We start from the raw sequence: 19,404 nt of genomic DNA, 5'->3' as shown, positions 1-19,404 counted from the left end.
GATCTCGAATTTTGAGGGGGAGTTAGATTAAAACCAATACTTGCCACAACTGGACCGTTCAAAAGAAATCACCACACGGGTTAAGATATTTATCCCAATGTTGGAAGAGACGATCAATTCCTGTTTCGTAGAACACGACCAGCCGCTGACGGGTCCAGAAACGCATCCACTCTCGCACTTCTTCTTCCGACTGGAACCGACGTACGCCCATATCTTTCTTCAGGTCGACAAAGTTGTGAAAAACACACGGAGAAAGGTCCAGGCTGTGAGGAGGATGCTGCGTTGTTTCCCAAAGAAATCGCTGAAGCATGGCCTTCGTCCAATGGGCGGTGTGGGGGCTGGTGTTGTCGTGAAACAGCGTGATTTTGCCCGACTGCATTCCTGAACATTTATAATTTATGGTGTATAGCAATTTACGCTAAGTTTTTTTTATAGTACCGCGCTTTGATTGTGGTTCCAGATTTGAGGAAGTTGACGAGCAGAAGGCCGTTGCAGCCGAAGAACAAGATATCATGACCTTACCGGAACTTGGGTAAAGAGCTTTGAATTTCTCTGGCGGCGGAGATGTGGGATGTTTCCACTATGGGTTTTGCCACTGGGCGGAATCATCCGTTGCGCGGTAATGCCCCTCCCCACGCTGTCCATTGGACGAAGGCTACAGCGATTTGGTTGGGAAACACTGCAACATCATCCGTACAGTCTCGATCATTCAACATGTGATCCTCGCATCTTTGACAGCCTGAAGAAGGACATGCGTGGCTGTCGGTTTGGTTGGACGAGGAGGTGCAATAGTGGGTGCGGCTGTGGATCCGTCAGCGACTGACCATGTCCTACCGAACAGCACTTGATCAGCTCGTCTCCCAGTGGGATGAATGTCTTAACGCATGTGGTGAGTAACTTGGAATGGAGCCATTCCATGGTCCCCTTGTGGGGGTGTTCAGTTTTCATTTGACTGCCCCTCATATTTGAAAAACTTCAGCATTATTCTGCCACTTAAATAGAAATACATATATACACAGCAATGATCCGTTATAAAATCTTCTTCTGAAATAAAATTGACTCCCTCATTCCATAAATAAATACGATGTGATATTAAGTTTCAGCTCTAAGTACTACATATGACTTTACTTGCATACAACAGCAGACTGATTCTTACAACATTAGAATTCACTGCAGACACATTTGGTTATCTTCTTTTTTAAAATTAAAATAGTACCGATCAATGAAAATTGAAGACCAGAGTTTCAAAACAGTCGCCAGCAGGTTTTTCTCGCTATCTCTACCTGTCACATCAATTATGGCAGCGGACAGTACAGCATCTCTGGCCACAGCGGAGCCGATTCACTGTCGATGTATTGTGTAGCCCTTGATCTCGACATGAAACAAAAGAAAACAAACATTCATGCAATAAAAACAGTAAAGGGTACGTATAAAACATATATATATTACTTAATTGGCTTGATATGTATTAAACTTATATACGTCGCCTCCATGCCTGTATTAAAAAAAGAATGGTTCAAATGGCTCTGAGCACTATGGGACTTAACAGTTGAGGTCATCAGTCCCCTAGAACTTAGAACTAATTAAACCTAACTAACCTAAGGACATCACACACATCCATGCCCGAGGCAGGATTCGAACCTGCGACCGTAGCGGTAGCGCGGTTCTAGACTGAAACGCCTACAACCGCTCGGCCACACCTGCCGGCTGCCTGTGTTCAATAAGGCGGCAACAACTGCAGTGTGACAACTTCCCATACTTTGTACACCGTACATTCTCACTTTTGAGCAAATCTATATGTATATTCTTAATAGAGCACTGCTTATTTTCAGTTCCAAGACATTAAACAAGAAAGTACAAGATCTCCTATTGAAATAAGTAGGATGCACACAATCGCGAAATATTTATTAGGGGATTATACATTCCACAATCTAGAAAGTAGCTCGAATAAATCAATAAAAAGATACTGAATTGTGATCGAATAAGACAGTCATTTAGAAATAAATCTAGCAAATTGTTGGTGTATGTTCCCTGGCATGTTCACAAAATTACAAAACACAAAAAGTGAATTTGGAGACAACAGGACACGAACCAACTACGTTCGATCTCATAACTTTGGGCCTGTTTGCATCTACAATTCACTTCTGTGCATGTTTATCTGTGCCTCTGATGTCACAAAATATTGAAGGCTCTAACTGTCAATAAGTACTAAATCGTACTAAAAGTTACACGATTTTGATAAATCTTGAAACGGCATATTTTTAAAATGCGCAACTTATAATATGAAAACTGGCAAATACGAAAATTCTTTAAATTGAATACGACGTTTTCCGTCATTTCATTACAAAAAATCACATAAGAAACGACGTGTTTTTGAGAGATCCTCAATGTGATTTGAAACGGCATATATTCGTAGATCGCAATATGAAACCCACCAAATACGGGCTTCAACTGGAAACGACGTGACCCAATATGGCGTCTCAAAAGTTGTGCTCGTGACGTAGAGCACGCTGTTGCACCTCAATGTTCACATTCCTCTCACCAAAGCGGGCAAATCTGACTTGTCGTATTTAGTCTTTCAAGGTTCAGAATGCTGTGGAACGTGATTTTTCACGTTGTGACCTCACAGAACTCGACCAGCTCGTCGTTTAGGAGCGCTTTCATTTCTCGTGTGTGGACGGGTAACTAGCGTCAGCACAAAAGGACAGAGTTGCCGGGAATCACCAGCAGGGGTAACTGACAATCAGCGTCCACGTGGCTGTTGACGTCAGCTACCTGGCGCCTCGCCCGGGTACTTCCCCAACATCTTCGTTAAAGACATCCATGCAACCTGTCGGTGAACTTTTGGAGCTGAGGAGCGACCTGGAAGGAAAAACTCGCTCTTGGGTCCAAGTGCGTCATAGCCCTGCGTCAAGCGTACACGCCACACACATCCGAGCCAGTCTGATTATACTGCAATGGCCGGCAGGCACCCCTCACAGAAAGAATAGTATGTGTGTGCTGTGTGGCATCCCTAACATCTTTTATAGAAAGACTTCAGTGCAGGCACTTGATGGCGATACTGGTACCTATGACAACTTGTCTCTTTGTTGCATTATTTGCTCTAATCTTGTTGTTGTCGTTGTGGTCTTCAGTCCTGAGACAGGTTTGATGTAGCTCTCCATGCTACTCTATACTGTGCAAGTTTCTTCATCTCCCAGTACTTACTGCAACCTACATCCTTCTGAATCTGCTTAGTGTATTCATCTCTTGGTCTCCCTCTACGATTTTTACCCTCCACGCTGCCCTCCAATGCTAAATTGGTGATCCCTTCATGCCTCAGAACATGTCCTTCCAAACGGTTTCTTCTTCTTGTCAAGTTGTGCCACAAACTCCTCTTCTCCCCAATTCTATTCAACACCTCCTCATTAGTTATATGATCTATCCATCTAATCTTCAGCATGCTTCTGTAGCACCACATTTCGAAAGCTTCTATTCTCTTCTTGTCCAAACTATTTATCGTCCATGTTTCACTTCCATACATTGCTACACTCCATACAAATACTTTCATAAACGACTTCCGGACACTTATATCTATACTCGATGTTAACAAATTTCTCTTCTTCAGAAACGCTTTCCTTGCCATTGCCAGTCTACATTTTACATCCTCTCTACTTCGACCATCATCAGTTATTTTCTTCTCCAAATAGCAAAACTCCTTTACTACTTTAAGTGTCTCATTTCCTAATCTAATTCCCTCAGCGTCACCCGACTTAATTCGACTACATTCCATTATCCTTGTTTTGCTCTTGTTGATGTTCATCTTATATTCTCCTTTCAAGACACTGTCAATTCCGTTCAACTGCTCTTCCAACTCCTTTGCTGTTTCTGACAGAATTACAATGTCATCGGCGAACCTCAAAGTTTATATTTCTTCTCCATGGATTTTAATACCTAGTCCGAATTTTTCTTTTGTTTGCTTTACTGCTTGCTCAATATACAGATTGAATAACATCGGGGAGAGGCTACAACCCTGTCTCACTCCCTTCCCAACCACTGCTTCCCTTTCATGCCCCTCGACTATTATAACTGCCATCTGCTTTCTGTACAAATAGTAAATAGCCTTTCGCTTCCTGTATTTTACTCGTGCCACCTTTAGAATTTGAAAGAGAGTATTCCAGTCAACATTGTCAAAAGCTCTCTCTAAGTCTACAAATGCAAGAAATGTAGGTTTTCCTTTCCTTCGTCTATTTTCTAAGATAAGTTGTAGGGTCAGTATTGCCTCACATGTTCCAACATTTCTACTGAATCCAAACTGATCTTCGCCGAGGTCGGCTTCTACTAGTTTTTCCATTCGTCTGTAAAGAATCCGCGTTTGTATCTTGCAGCCGTGACTTATTAAACTGATAGTTCGGTAATTTTCACATCTGTCAGCACCTGGTTTCTTTGGGATTGGAATTATTATTTTCTTCTTGAAATCTGAGGGTATTTCACCTGTCTCATACATTTTGCTCACCAGATGGTAGAGTTTTGTCAGGACTGGCTCTCCCAAGACCGTCAATAGGTCTAATGGAATATTGTCTACTCCCGGGGCCTTGTTTCGTCTCAGGTCTTTCAGTGCTCTGTCAAACTCTTCACGTAGTATCGTACCTCCCATTTCATCTTCATCTACATCCTCTTCCATTTCCATAATATTGTCCGCCAGTACATCGCCCTTGTATAGACCCTCTATATACTCCTTCCACCTTTCTGCTTTCCCTTTACTTAGAACTGGGTTTCCATCTGAGCTCTTGATATTCATACAAGTGGTTCTCTTTTCTCCAAAAGACGCTTTAATTTTCCTGTAGGCAGTATCTATCTTACCCCTAGTGAGATAAGTCTCTACATCCTTATATCCTTACATCCTTACATCTACATCCCTGATTAGCCATTTTGCACTTCCTGTCGATCTCAATTTTGAGACGTTTGCTCTAATCTAATATTTGTGTAAATAATATTGACAGCTTTGGTCAGCTGTGTGTGTAAAGGTGACTGCTACGCACAGCGAAGATATGTTGCTTGAAGCACAGACGAAGAATAAGGGCCGGCTTCAACATAGGGTACCGCGTTCAGATTGCGTTTCGACTGTGGCTCGACGATGTCTGAAACACGGGATCGCGACTGACCTCGTCGTACTCACTTCGCACAGGCGCCAAGTACCTCGTTTCCACATAGCGTGCCGTGTCGCTGCTGTGTCCATTCCGTACGCCTTTCAAGTTGTAGGCAATTTGTCTGGAGAACGATTGCACGCAGATGACAGGTGCGCAGCGGGAACACAGTACGTCAAATGGAAGCTACATCAAGGCGCAGATATCTCGCCTGTTGGTGGTCCTTCAGTGTTCGGCTTCGCCGCAGCTGCTACGATTCTCTCTCGAACGCACTGATTGACCTCACACTAGCCTCAGTATGTATTCCGCAAACGTGGGCGAGGAGTTTGTAATACTTGCTCACCAGCCTCTCCAGCGTTCTTTGCAAGCTGCTAGAACGTATGGTATGTCAGCGGTAGGGTTGAGTTTGGAGTCAAATGGCCTACTGGCTCCATGGCAGGGCGGTTTCTGTCAGGGTCGCTCTACCACCGATAATCTTGTGTCCCTCGATTCTGCCATCCTAACAGCCTTCTCCAGACGCCAACATATTGTTGCCGGCTTTTTTGACTTATGAAAAGCTTGTGACACGAACTGGCAGCATCGTATTCTTGACACGTTGTATATATCGGGTCTCAGGGGCCAGCTCCAGATTTTGATCCAAAATTTCCTGTCGCTCCGTACTTCTCGTGTCCAGGTTGGTGCCGCCCATAGTTCCCCCCATATCCAGGAGAATGGAGTCCCGCAGGGCTCTGTATTGAGTGCATCTCTATTTTTAGTGGCCATTAATGGCCTAGGAGCAGCTATAGGGCCGTCCGTCTCATCTTCTCTGTACGCAGACGACTTCTGCATTTCGCACTGCTCCTCCAGTACTGGTGCTGCTGAGGGGCGCCTACAGGGAGCCTCCAAAAGGCGCAGTATGGGCTCTAGCCCACGGTTTCCAGTTTTCATCCACAAAGTCGTGTGTTATGCACTTCTGTCGGCGCCGTACCATTCATGCAGAACTAGAACTTTACCTTAATGACGAACCACTCACTGTAGTCGAGACACATCGATTCTTAGGACTGATTTTCGACGCCCGATTGACTTGGCTCGCTGGCCGGAGTGGCCGAGTGGTTCTAGACACTACAGTCTGGAAACGCGCCACCTCTACAGTCGCAGGTTCGAATCCTGCCTCGGGCATGGATGTGTGTGATGTCCTTAGGTTAGTTAGGTTTAAATAGTTCTGAGTTCTAGGGGACTGATGACCTCAGAAGTTAAGTCCCATAGTGCTCAGAGCCATTTGAACTATTTGACTTGGCTCTCTCTCACCTTCGTCAGCTTAAGAGGAATTGCTGGCAGCACCTTAATGCCCTCCGCTGTCGGAGTAACAACAACTGGGGTGCGGATCGCTCTAGGCTGCTGCAGCTCTACAGAGCCCTTGTTCAATCCCGCCTTGATTATGGGAGTCTGGTTTATGATTCAGCGGCGCCTTCAGCGATGCGTTTACTCGACCCAGTACACCACTGTGGCGTTCGGCTAGCCACGGGTGCTTTTAGGACGAGTCCGTTGACTAGCGTCCTGATGGAGGCTGGAGTCCCTCCATTGGAGGTTAGGCGTGCGCAACTGCTCGCCAGTTACGTTGCACACGTTAGTAGTTTTCCTGCGCATTCGAATTATCGTCTCCTTTTCTCACCCCCGTCGGCTCATCTCCCACATCGGCGGCCCAGGTCAGTGCTCACCCAATCAGGTGCATCCACATACCCCTCCATGGTGTACACCCAGGCCGGAGATTCGTCTGGACCTTTCGCAAGCCCCTAAGGACACAGTTACTCCCGTGGCTGTTCTCTGTCACTTCCTCTCGATTCTTGACGTATTCCGGGGCTCTGAAGTGGTTTACACCGGCGGCTCGATGGCTCATGGCCATGTTGGCTTCCCCTACGCCCACGGAGGCCTTATTGAAGAGCATTCCTTGCCCGATGGCTGCAGTGTATTCACTGCAGAGCTGGAGGCCATATCACGTGCACTTTAGTACATCCGTTCATGCCCTGGGGAGTCCTTTCTTCTGTGTAATGACTCCTTGAGTAGCCTACAAGCTATCGACCAGTGCTACTCTCGCCATCCTTTGGCAGCGACCATCCAGGAGTCCATCTATGCCCTGGAACGGCCCAGTCGTTCTGCAGTGCTTGTGTGGACTCCAGGCCACGTCGGAATCCCAGGAAATGAACTTGCCGACAGGCTGGCGAAACAGTCTAGACGGAAACCGCTTCTGGAGATCGGCATCCCTGTAACTGACCTGCGATCATTGTTACGCCGCCCGGTTTTTCAGCTTTGGGAGACGGAGTGGTATAATCTCAGTAAGCACAACAATGCGTGCCATTAAGGAGACTACGAATGTGTGGAAGTCCTGCGTGGGGGTCTCCCGCAGGGATTCCCTGGTTCTCTGGCGGCTCCGCATTGGCCACGCTCGGGCGACCCACGGCTACCTCCTTCGCCGTGAAGACCCGCCTCAGTGTGGGTGCGGCGCCTGGTTGACAGTGGCCCGTATTCTGGTACACTGTCCCACTTTGACAGTCCTGCGACGAAATCTTAGGTTACCGGCCTCGTTGCCACTAATTTTATGTTAAAACACCTTAACGGCTGATTTAGTTTTCCGTTTTATTCGTGAGGGTGGGTTTTATCATTTGATCATGTCCTTTGTTCCAGTGTGTCCCCCATCCTAGTGATTTCAGGGTGGAGGTTTTAATCTGTTGCAGAGTTGCTGGCTTCTCCTTTTTATTCTCTTGCTCAGCCAGCCATGGTAGCCTGCTTTCTTGTTTTAATCTCTTCTCCCTGTTTGTTACGTCTCTGTGGGTTTATTGTCCCCTTTTGTCAATTTAAGTGTTAGTTGCCCTTCCATCGACGTTGTGGGTTTTGCTTTCAATCCGTTTGGTGTTGTAAGTCTCCTTTGTTTTATTCTCACCCTTGTGGCATTGTTTTATTTGGAACTAGGGACCGATGGCCTCGTAGTTTGGTACCTCCCCCCCCCCCCCCTCTTTTAAACCAACCAATCAATCAATACTTGTTCAGAACTCTTGCCAAAGACAATGTAAGGAGGGACATCGGTGAGAAGCTTAACAAATCCAGTAACTATAGTTTTTGTTTTCCTGTTCGTGTAACCTTCTGTTGTACTTGTTGAAAGCAACGGTGACGATATTTTTCACATTCAGCTACAATTTTGCTTACTTACAGGTAATGAATGTAGAAGCAAATGGGCACTCTGTGGCCGTATTTTATTCCAGCTCGTGCTCGACGCAAAACCAAATCCGACCAAAGAAGATGAAGTAATGGAAGCTAGAAGACGAAAGGCAGTTTTTAATTCCGTTTCTTGAAAACTGTGAGATTTTACGAACCTTCAAATTTCCCTAGATGATGATATAAATGAATAATACGTTGAGGTAGGTCCATTCTTGGTGGATCGCAATACTTCAGCTGCAAGTTCTACAACGTTAAGGTATGCTGGGCAGATAAACAGACACCAACGGCTTTCGATTTCGCTTGGAAGCGTGATAACGATCAGAAAACTGCACTGATTGATTTAGTAAGAGCTCTCCACCGGCTGCCTAAGTTGGCTGCGGTATTTCAACAGTCGACAGAAGCTTCCAGATGAGCTTATAGATGAAAATGATGATGCAATAAACTGATGCAGAGGATATTCCATAACTGAAGCTCAAAGAAACTTTATAATCCATGGCAACAAGGAAACGAATGAATAGAGTGAACAGAATAATGATAAATCAAGGATAAACGCGTAAATAACTAATAATTATATACAAATTTAATTGTAATTGCAACTCGACGTTATTACCTTTCCTCAGCTGAAATTCACTTTCCCCATTTCGTGTGATTTTTTTCTGAAGCTCAAGTAGAGGGCCTTCAATAAATTCTTCTTTCTAAAATACTTTGCGAATTTTATAGGATCATCAACGAGCCTGTTCAGTGTCGTGTAGAATTCTCCCTCTTCTTCTCTAGCTCTGAATAGAGGATGAACGCAGTAAAGACGCTTATTAACTACTCCTGTTTTCTTCTCAACAAAACTAAATAAATCCCGAAAGCCACAACAAAATTCACATCTATTTGCTCCATTGGTGACTCAAAACAGCTTTCACATAGTATGTTACGTGGAAATCTACGCGAGGCTACACGGCAGGCGGAAAATCGGAACACGATGTCCTATGCAGAAACCGCTCCTACCCCGGCAACCGAACCGAACACGCGGCGTTACCGGAACTAACTCGATCACACGGCCGGCCACAGCCACGACCCAGTCCAAACTAGCATTCGTTGCTACTAAGCACTCCGAGTACGGGTGGTGATCGCGCAAAATGCCTTTATGAGAAGTCACGATTATATACTGTCAACGTCATCAAATTTACTGACATTGAGGAGGAGAACACGGTGACAGTCCTGACAGAAGTGGCGAAACATACACTACTCGCCATTAAAATTGCTACACCATGAAGATGACGTGCTACAGACGCGAAATTTAACCGCCAGGAAGAAGATGTTGTGATATGCAAATGATTAGCTTTTCAGAGCATTCACACAAGGTTGGCGCCGGTGGCGACACCTACAACGTGCTGACATGAGGAAAGTTTCCAACCGATTTCTCATACACAAACAGCAGTTGACCGGCGTTGCCTGGTGAAACGTTTTTCTGATGCCTCGTGTAAGGAGGAGAAAGGCGTACCATCACGTTTTCGACTTTGATAAAGGTCGGATTGTAGCCTACCGCGATTGCGGTTTATCGTATCGCGATCTTGCTGTTCGCGTTGGTCGAGATCCAATGACTGTTAGCAGAATATGGAATCGGTGGGTTCGGGAGGGTAGTACGGAACGGCGTGCTGGATCCCAACGGCCTCGTATCACTAGCAGTCGAAATGACAGGCATCTTATCCGCATGGCTGTAACGGATCGTGCAGCCACGTCTTGACCCCTGAGTCAACAGATGGGTACGTTTGCAAGACAAGAACCATCTGCACGAACTGTTCGACGACATTTGCAGCAGCATGGACTATCAGCTCGGAGACCCTGGCTGCAGTTACCCTTGACGCTGCATCACAGACAGGAGCGCCTGCACTGGTGTACTCAACGACGAACCTGGGTGCACGAATGGCAAAACGTCATTTTTTCCGATGAATCCAAGTTCTGTTTACAGCATCATGACGGTCGCATCCGTGTTTGGCGACATCGCGGTGAACGCACATTAGAAACGAGTATTCGTCATCGCCATACAGGCGTATCACCTGGCGTGATGGTATGGGGTGCCATTGGTTACACATCGTGGTCACCTCTTGTTCGCATTGACCGCACTTTGAACCGTGGACGTTACATTTCAGATGTGTTACGACCCGTGGCTCTACCCTTCATTCGATCCCTGCGAAATCCTACATTTCAGCAGGATAATGTACGACCGCATATTGCAGGTCCTGTACGGACCTTTCTGGATGCAGAAAAGGTTCGACTGCTGCCCTGGCCAGCACATTCTCCATATCTCTCACCAATTGAAAAGGTCTGGTCAATGGTGGCCGAGCAACTGGCTCGTCACAATACGCCAGTCACTACTCGTGATGAACTGTGGTATCGTGTAGAAGCTGCATGGGCAGCTGTACGTGTACATGTCACCCACGCACTGTTTGAGTTAAAACTTAGAACTACTTAAACCTAACTGACCTAAGGACATCACACAACGCCCAGTCATCACGAGGCAGAGAAAATCCCTGACCCCGCCGGGAATCGAACCAGGGAACCCGGGCGTGGGAAGCGAGAACGCTACCTCACGACCACGATATGCGGACAGAGCGGGGTTCAGTTATCTGCCGCAAAGCAGAAGCGAAATGCACAAAAGGTATTAGAATTAAAACGGTCATTGATTAATTTAGATATAATGTCCATTCATATTCATGTCTCTGAAAGAAACTGAAGCGTCAAGGAAAAGAAAACTGGTATATGCATGCATATTCAAATACAGAGAGATGTAAACAGAATGCGGCGCTGCGTTTCGCAACGCCTATATAAGACAAGTGTCTGTCGCAGTTGCTAGATCTGTTAATGGTGCTACAATGGTAGGTGACCTAAATGTGAGTTTGAACATGGTGTTATGTTCGGCGCACGAGCGATGGGACACAGCATGTCCGAGGTAGCGATGAAGTGAGGATTTTCCCGTACAATCATTTCACGAGTGTACGTTGAATATCAGAAATCCGGTGAAACATCAGATTTCCGACATCGTTGCGGCCGGAAAAAGATCCTGCAAGAACTGGATCAACGACGAATGAAGAGGATCGTTCAGTGTGGCAGAAGTGCAACCCTTCCGCATATTGCTGAAGATTTCAATGCTGGGCCATCAACAAATGTCAGCGTGCGAACCATTCAACGGAACATGGGCGATCGGAGCCGAAGGCCCACTCGTATATCTTCGATGACTGCACGACACAGAGCTCGTCTGGGCCCGTCAGTACCGACATTGGGCTTTTCATGACTGGAGATATGTCGCCTGGCCGGATGAGTTTCATTTCAAATTGTAACGAGCAGGTGGACGTGTACGGGTATGGAGACAATCTCATGAATCAATGGACCCTGCATGTCAGCAGAGGGCTATTCATGCTGGTGGAGATTCTGTAATGGTGTCGGGCACGTGCAGTTGGAGTGATATGGGACCCCTAATACGTCTAGATACGACTTTGATAGGTGACACATACGTAAGAATCCTGATCACTTGTATCCATTTATGTCCATTGCGCTTTTCGACGGACTTGGGCAATTCCAGCAGGAAAATGCGACTCCTCACACCTACAGAATTGCTACAGATTGGCTCCGGGAACAATCTTCTGAGTTTAAACACTTCCGCTGGCCATCTAACTCCCCAGACACTAACATTATTTAACATATCTGGGATGCCTTGCAAAGTGCTGTTCGGAAGAGATCTCCACCCCTTGCAGTCTTACGGATTTATGGACAACTCTGGAGGATTCATGGTGTCAGTTCCCTCCAGCACTACTTCAGACATTAGTCGATTCCATGCCATGTCGTGTTGCGGCACTTCTGCGTGCTCGTGGTGACCCTACACGATATTAGGCAGGTGTACCAGTTACTTTGGCTCTTCAATGTAAATGGCAAAATAATCTGCGATAAGTATTGTCGAACAAAAGCACCAGTCAACATTTCATTTTTGTGCTGCTTTTTCTGTCCATCCTAATATTATAAATGCGAATCTGCTCTGCCCTTTACATTTTCACGGCTAAAACGCTGGACCGATTTTGATGAAGTTTGGCATGGAGATAACTTAAACCACGAGGAAAAACGTCGATTTCTAAAAGAAAAGTCAGAGGGTGGAGTATGGAATGGAACAACATTTTTACATCATATCGGCTACTTGGTGTGTTTACACATTATTCTGTGATAGTTGCAATCCAATGTTTACTCGTGCGCGCGGTGTCTGGATTTTAAAAAGAACTGATACACCGCCTGGCGAAGCTGGACAGTTTCTACGACGATATACTGTGGAGATACGATAATAAAATCTAAGGGTAGGCTGGAGAACTGTATTTAAAGTTATTATGTCAGGAAGGCCTTAAGACATATTATTAATATTATTCATTTTACGATATGCCTCGCAAACGTATGTCTGATTCATCATGTAGTTGTAAGAGAACTCGAGCTACGAAAATCAATAGAAATCTTCGGATCTCTCTCAGCTTCGCCGCAACTTAGACGCAGAACGTCGAGCGGCCGTGTGAGCCAGAGAGACATTAGAGCAGTCACGAGCCCGTCGCATTTTTAGACGCTGTGCGTCACAAGCACATACAGCTTCTCACGTCCGTCGGCCGTCGTAATCTAATTTATTATTTATTGGTAATGCTGATTGTTGCCGACTTACGTGGTGGGCCTTAATCAAAATGATATTTCATTCAATTTTGATTTACAATTAAATGCTTTAGTGAAGTTCTCTTTTTTTTAACAATATTAAACTTGAGTGAAAATTACTTTTTACGTTAATGAACGTTAGTCTCACTGAATCTTAAAGCATGAACATATAAGTTGAACAAAGAATAAACTTTTCATATTAATTTCCTCGGCTAGTCAGTTCACTTTAAAGCAAACAATCTTTAGTTATTAATTACAATAGCGGCCCACACACACGCGAGAGTATTTCTTCTTACCTCCGTTAACCATTACACTGTAGTCGGAGTCCTGGCTCTGGCTCTCGGCTGTTGTACTGAAAATAAGAACCTTAAAGCTACGTATTTTCTGCAACGTCGGGCGGCTGCGGAGAAAAATGTATATTATGTTAATAGCGGGCGAGTATTTCGCTTCCGCTAATTTTTATAAGTTAATATCGCTATGTAATGGCGTCGTTGGCTGCCTCGGCCGCTGCGATTGTTGCACTGTAAATTACTGGAATGCAGGTTAATTCAAGGAAGGCGGACATGAAATTCGTGATCACCTCTTGCAAATTAAAAGTGCACAATAATATTAAATCAATATATTATTTGCTTAATTAGTACAAATATGCTTACATTTGCCAGCACTCGCAAGATGTCCGTCTACATGCAACCAAGACAAGAGAAGAAGTGAATACGACTAAAATAATTAACAATAGAGCTTATCTTGTAGTCTCTTTAGATCATTATGTTATATTTCTTTGCCCTCGAAGCTTACACAGAGACATTATTATAATATGGATACATGAGAATAATTTATATTACTCAATTTTTAAATGTCTCTTCTTTATAAATACTGTTTTCTTAAGTCTTTTCTTATTATTTCACTGGGGAATCTATAAGCTCCTGGAACGCTTGAAGACTCACAACGAAGGAGTCATTTAAACGCTGTAAGACAGAGCAAGACCACCTACAATACATCAGACCACAACACAGAAACCAAGATGGCGGCCGTCTTAGGCCAAGTATTTCAGCGCTACCTTAATACGAATAATTTACAAACTTCATAAATGGAAAGTAGATTCTAAATTGCGTGAGAAATGCATTGTTATGTATTTTTCTATCTTCAAACTTAAATAAAAAGTTGTCACTAAAGCCACAAATTACGTAATAAGAATTATGACGAAGTAAAATTATGAGATGCAACTCAAAATCAAATCCAAAAAACTACTACAAAACACATGTAAATGGCATATTTGGACACTAATAATAATTTGCACAATAGGAGCTACATAGCAACAATAAATGAAGCGTGTAACTAAAGCTCAAAATTGTATTAAACTAAATGCAGTTAATTCTAGTCACTGTCATTAAGTAATATGTTAGAAGTGTTTGATTTTGAGTACCTGTTGGAGTTATTTGCTGCTCAGCTTGGCCACATTGCGTTTTGTTATTTTTGCTGCAATGTCTTCATGAGTTCCTCTTTTTTGTTTGACTAGTGTTCGAGCAATTTCCTTTGAAACACACTTTTCATTCAACAGTTTTGTGTAATTATTAATAAAAATATTTGAAAGCACTTTAATACTTTTCTTGATTATTGTCTTTAAAGGAATGCCACATTTGCACACATCACTGAGGTTACTAATGGCATTTTCAAACAATTCAGTTCCTAAGGTAAGTACTCCAACTCTGATTTTCAAGTTTTAAGAATTCTGGTTCATATGTGCTGCTAATCAGAACTTGAAAAAGTTTATATATATTACTAGACAAGGAAATCATTATAGAAGAAGGACACTTCAATCCCCCACTATTCAGTTGGTTGAAATAGGAAAGGAGTTCTTTGGCTTCACACTGCAACAAAATTTCATCCTGTGTCTGCAACATTTCTTCACAGCCTGAACATTTTCCACCTTTTTGCAGGTTCTCAAGCACTGTTTTGCTGGTGTAGCTAGCAATACAAACCAAGACTTTCAAGTCTTCATCCATCATGGGAATGTTTGCTAGTTCCTCTAGAGCAGGTTCTAATTTATCTAAATTTTCATACGTTTGGCGCTTTATGCTGTAATTTACTTTTGCTGCAAAATCATTTAATGTAAATTCACCATGTTTAGTAGATCTGAGCTTTAGTAGACTTATTACTTTCAGTTTCCTCTCAGATTCCAAAATTTGCTCAACTGAAACATTATATGTGCAGCCACTTAGCCTTCTATAAGCTCCAAATTTTGCTTCCAAAGCATCAGTTTGTAATTTTGCTGTAAGAATATAGGACCAGTTGTGAGCGTTAGAAATGTATCTGCATAACTGAACTGTTGTTGCAAGTGTGTGAGAGAAAGCAGTATATGTTTCATTGGTTAATTTTCCATGAGTAGGCAATGCATGCTAGATATCAAGAAATGTTTTCAAATGTTCAAGAAACACAAGTTTGGAGTCAGTAGGTCCAGTGATTGGGCTAGAATTATCATCTGATGTGCATTTGACTTTCATGGGATGCTGTACATTAGAAACTGTCCACCATTTAATGATTAATTTCAAAAACTGAATAGTGTCATCAGAAATTACATCTAGCATCACTGAAATTACCTTGTCACTTCCCTGAAGAAATTTATTTTTTTCCCTCAAAAAAGATACCTGTGTTGGACCAATACAAGGTTTATTTGGATCCATTTTGCATAGAAACTGCCTTAAATACACAGGATGAGGTAATGTTAACACATTTGTTTTTCTCAAGTGATGGTAGGCACCAGAAAATGAAAAGCAAATCGTTGCTGCCCATATCAAAAGTTCAGGAGAATATCTACATTGCTTTGTTATTGCGAGTTGTAATTGCTCCAAAACAAAGTCTATTTTAGGTGCTATTTCAGCGTCAGAATCACAACCAGCTTTTAGTGCTTGTTTGAGAACATTGACTAAAATTATAATCTTGTCAATGGTGCCAGTAGAGTTATCTGTGAAACCATTTAGGTGACTCACCAGATTATCAAATTTCGTCCACTTGTCACATTTCAAGTTCTTTTCCTCCTCAGACTGTAGTATCCATTTCAAGGTTTCCGTAGGCAAAGACACATTTTTGTGAAACACTTTTACTTCCAAGGAACTTGATATCTTGAAGCACACTGACACTAATGGCACATCACTGACTGAATCATCCTTTAATTTAATGAAAATACATAGTCATCGTTTACTAAAATTGTAAATTGACAAACATTCCTTTTCTGCACTTTGCTTTTAAAATGCTGAAAGTCAGGTATATTGTCATTTTCGCACCACTTACTGAAACTACATTCATCACGTTCCAGTAGCTGTTGAACACGATCTTCAGGATTCTTCCTTTGCTTAGGAACTGGTACTGTGTAATAAGAAGGTTGATTAGGAAAGATGGTTGGAAATGCATCATTTGTTAATTTGGGTATTTTTCGTGGCACACGTATTGGTTCACTATTTTCCACAGGAAAAATGTCTTCCGTAACCACAAACTTAGGTTCAAAATGCTTAATGCATACCACAGCTTTATCGTTCACTTCAAAATTATCCCCATGAATTAGTTTAATCCATTTGTCCCTCAATGCTGTTTCCTTGGGAAACTTAAATGTTGAGGTATCGTATGTTTTGCCTCAATTGGATTTACATCCTGGTACACAACAGCTACGACCCATCGCAAGAACAGTTTACACTTTAAATTATACCGAACTTACTACAGAATCTAGAAAATAAATACTAGCGTAGTACTTTTGACGACATTCACAGAATATAGCATAAATAACAGCTAGTAACAAGTGCTTTCGCTTCTCTTGAACGTCACAATGTTACACACACGCATTATGGAAACACAAGTACGCTGGTTTGTTTCCCCCACCATTGCCGCCATATTGTCAACTATCGATATCTGCCTTAAGGTCTGATTTATTGTAGGTGGTCTTGGACAGAGAGAGCGACTCGCGCCTTTCCCACAAAAACTGTTTTAAAGTTGCCGGTGTGCACTTATAAAAACTGCTGTTGTATCATCGACAACTCTATGGATGTGATCACGTTTATCCATCCCAAAATACCTTTACGTCCTTCCAAAAGAATGCAATACCAAAAACGTTGTTAACAGAAATGTGTTGAGTTAAGATCGTGCAATAAATCATTAATAAAGAAATTTTTTTATTTTTTAATATTTTTTAACGAATGTTAGACATATGGCAAAATAGCAGACACACATTTCACTGTGTACCTATGAACTGGCACTACACATGAGGCGTATTTTTGGAGTGAGTATCGTTTTGAAATAAAAAATAAAACAAGTAGACTCTTTATGGCAATTTAATATTAACGAGAAAGCCAGTACTTTAATCTACTTTTCTACATAATTCCCATAGACTCTTTATGGCAATTTAATATTAACGAGAAAGCCAGTACTTTAATTTACTTTTCTACATAATTCCCACGAATATTAAGGTACCTATTGTATAGTAGAACTAGGTTTGAATACGATCGTCTTGGAAGTCTTCCACCTGAACACAGCTTTGGATAATGTGAACGTCCTGTAGCAACAGCATAAAGCACGCTTCTTGACCATTACGAGCGATGGGATGGTACGGAAATGGGTGAGAGCTTTTAAGGATAACCATAAGAATGTTTATGGCGAACGAAGTGGGCGGCCGTCCATCATTACTGACGATGCAGAAAGTTGATGAGGAAGTGAGAAAGAACAGACGCTTTACGATTTCGACGTTATGTGATGATGTTCCTCGAGTTGCAGAAAGTATGCCATATTCGGTTGCTACAGGATGTTTAAATTATCGAAAGTTTTGCTCGGGCGGCAGATTTCTATGAGGGTGGTATTCACAGGAGCTTCCACGATACGATAAGTGGCTTAATAGTGGTGGGAATTACGAAGCATAGTAGCTTAAAGTACAGCTGTGATGTAAAAATAAAATTACTAAGAAAGGTCTGCTTATTTAATTTTTATTTCAAAGCGGTATTTATTTAAAAAAATACGCCTCTTCCACTTGTACGTCGCATATACGTACCACTACATACCCTGATATTCATAAATTGCTAGCTTACTTTCTTACCATCACTCTTAACAAATCTACTGTTATGCGAGCGCAGCCGAGCGTAACAAATGGTTTATAATTTTTACTCCTATCTATGTAGTTCTCAGTTCGTTCGAGGAATCAATCATTCATGATAGGAAACAAAGTCATAGCTCAGTCATTCAAAATGATTCAGAAATTTTACTTGTTAGAATGAAAGCAGGCGATGATTCTTCTTCTCTGCAGGCTCGTGCTTTGCGGCATTCTACTAATCTGTACAAATAAAATGCCTCGTAATTTTGGGAGCGTTGTATAATCAGTCGGGAATCCTCAGATCAAGCGGATATTTGGCTTTGATGAAGTTTAACCTTCCGAAGAAGTAATGGAGCTCTTGGATTATTAAATGCAGGTTCGTATCCAGTCTTTCGGAAGTTTCCTTCTGATTAACAACTACGCAATATATCGAAGAATATCATTAATTCTCAAATGTTAAATACACACCTTTTGTGTGAAGGAGCAATATATATATCCCTTTTAATCGTACAATTTCGTATCAGCTATCTTCCGTCATAAATCTCAATAATCAGATTACAGTTCTTCAAACAAAGCTCAGGCTAATCTGCACGAAGACAATCTCGGAAACTTTTTTCTTCTAACAACCACCAAAGAGAGTACTACAAAGAATAATTATGCGCTCATGGCATAGCTATTGTATGAAACTATTTTACGTATGGATTCTGCGAGTATGAAGATAGAAATTTTGTAAACGTCATTCAAGGGTAATATTGTATCAGAATAATTCATCGAATATAAAGAGATATTACAAGTTGAGTATAATAGCAAAACTTTACAGCGAAATAAGAAGAAATTAGAACAACCAAAATAGAGGCAATATATTGGAAAGTACGTGTCTTCGGACTTAACGTGAAATCACGACGCCCTGCTTCGTTACTTTCAGTGACGATTTGGCACGCCACCATGTATTACGACTCATCTGGTCTCTCCTTGGCTCACTAGTTACAAGGTGCTCCAGACGTTGCTAGTCAAGACGGTCCAAGTCATCGACGGCGGAGCTTTTAAAGTTACTCAGTGTCTGCGACGTCGCACTGGGTGTTTCAACAGGTCCCATACGTACTCAATCAATGTAATGTCAGCAGGCACCGCAGGGCATCGCATTCAGTTGATTGCTACCTCGAGGAGGGAGGCGTTCAGACGTTGGGTGGGTACATGTCTTACATTCTTGATAATCGAACACACGGCCAACACTTCACTGATTTCCAAATGCAGCTGGTAAGGTTCCTGCAATTAACTTAGGATCCACTTAGCAATTAATAAATACAAGAAACCCTTCGTTGCCAAATTTACCTTTATTCTAATTTTAAT

The sequence above is a fragment of the Schistocerca gregaria genome, chromosome 4 (assembly GCF_023897955.1).
Source record: "Schistocerca gregaria isolate iqSchGreg1 chromosome 4, iqSchGreg1.2, whole genome shotgun sequence".
Taxonomy (NCBI): Eukaryota; Metazoa; Arthropoda; class Insecta; order Orthoptera; family Acrididae; genus Schistocerca; species Schistocerca gregaria.
The sequence above is the reverse complement of the archived record's forward strand: the minus strand, read 5'-3'. Positions refer to the sequence as shown.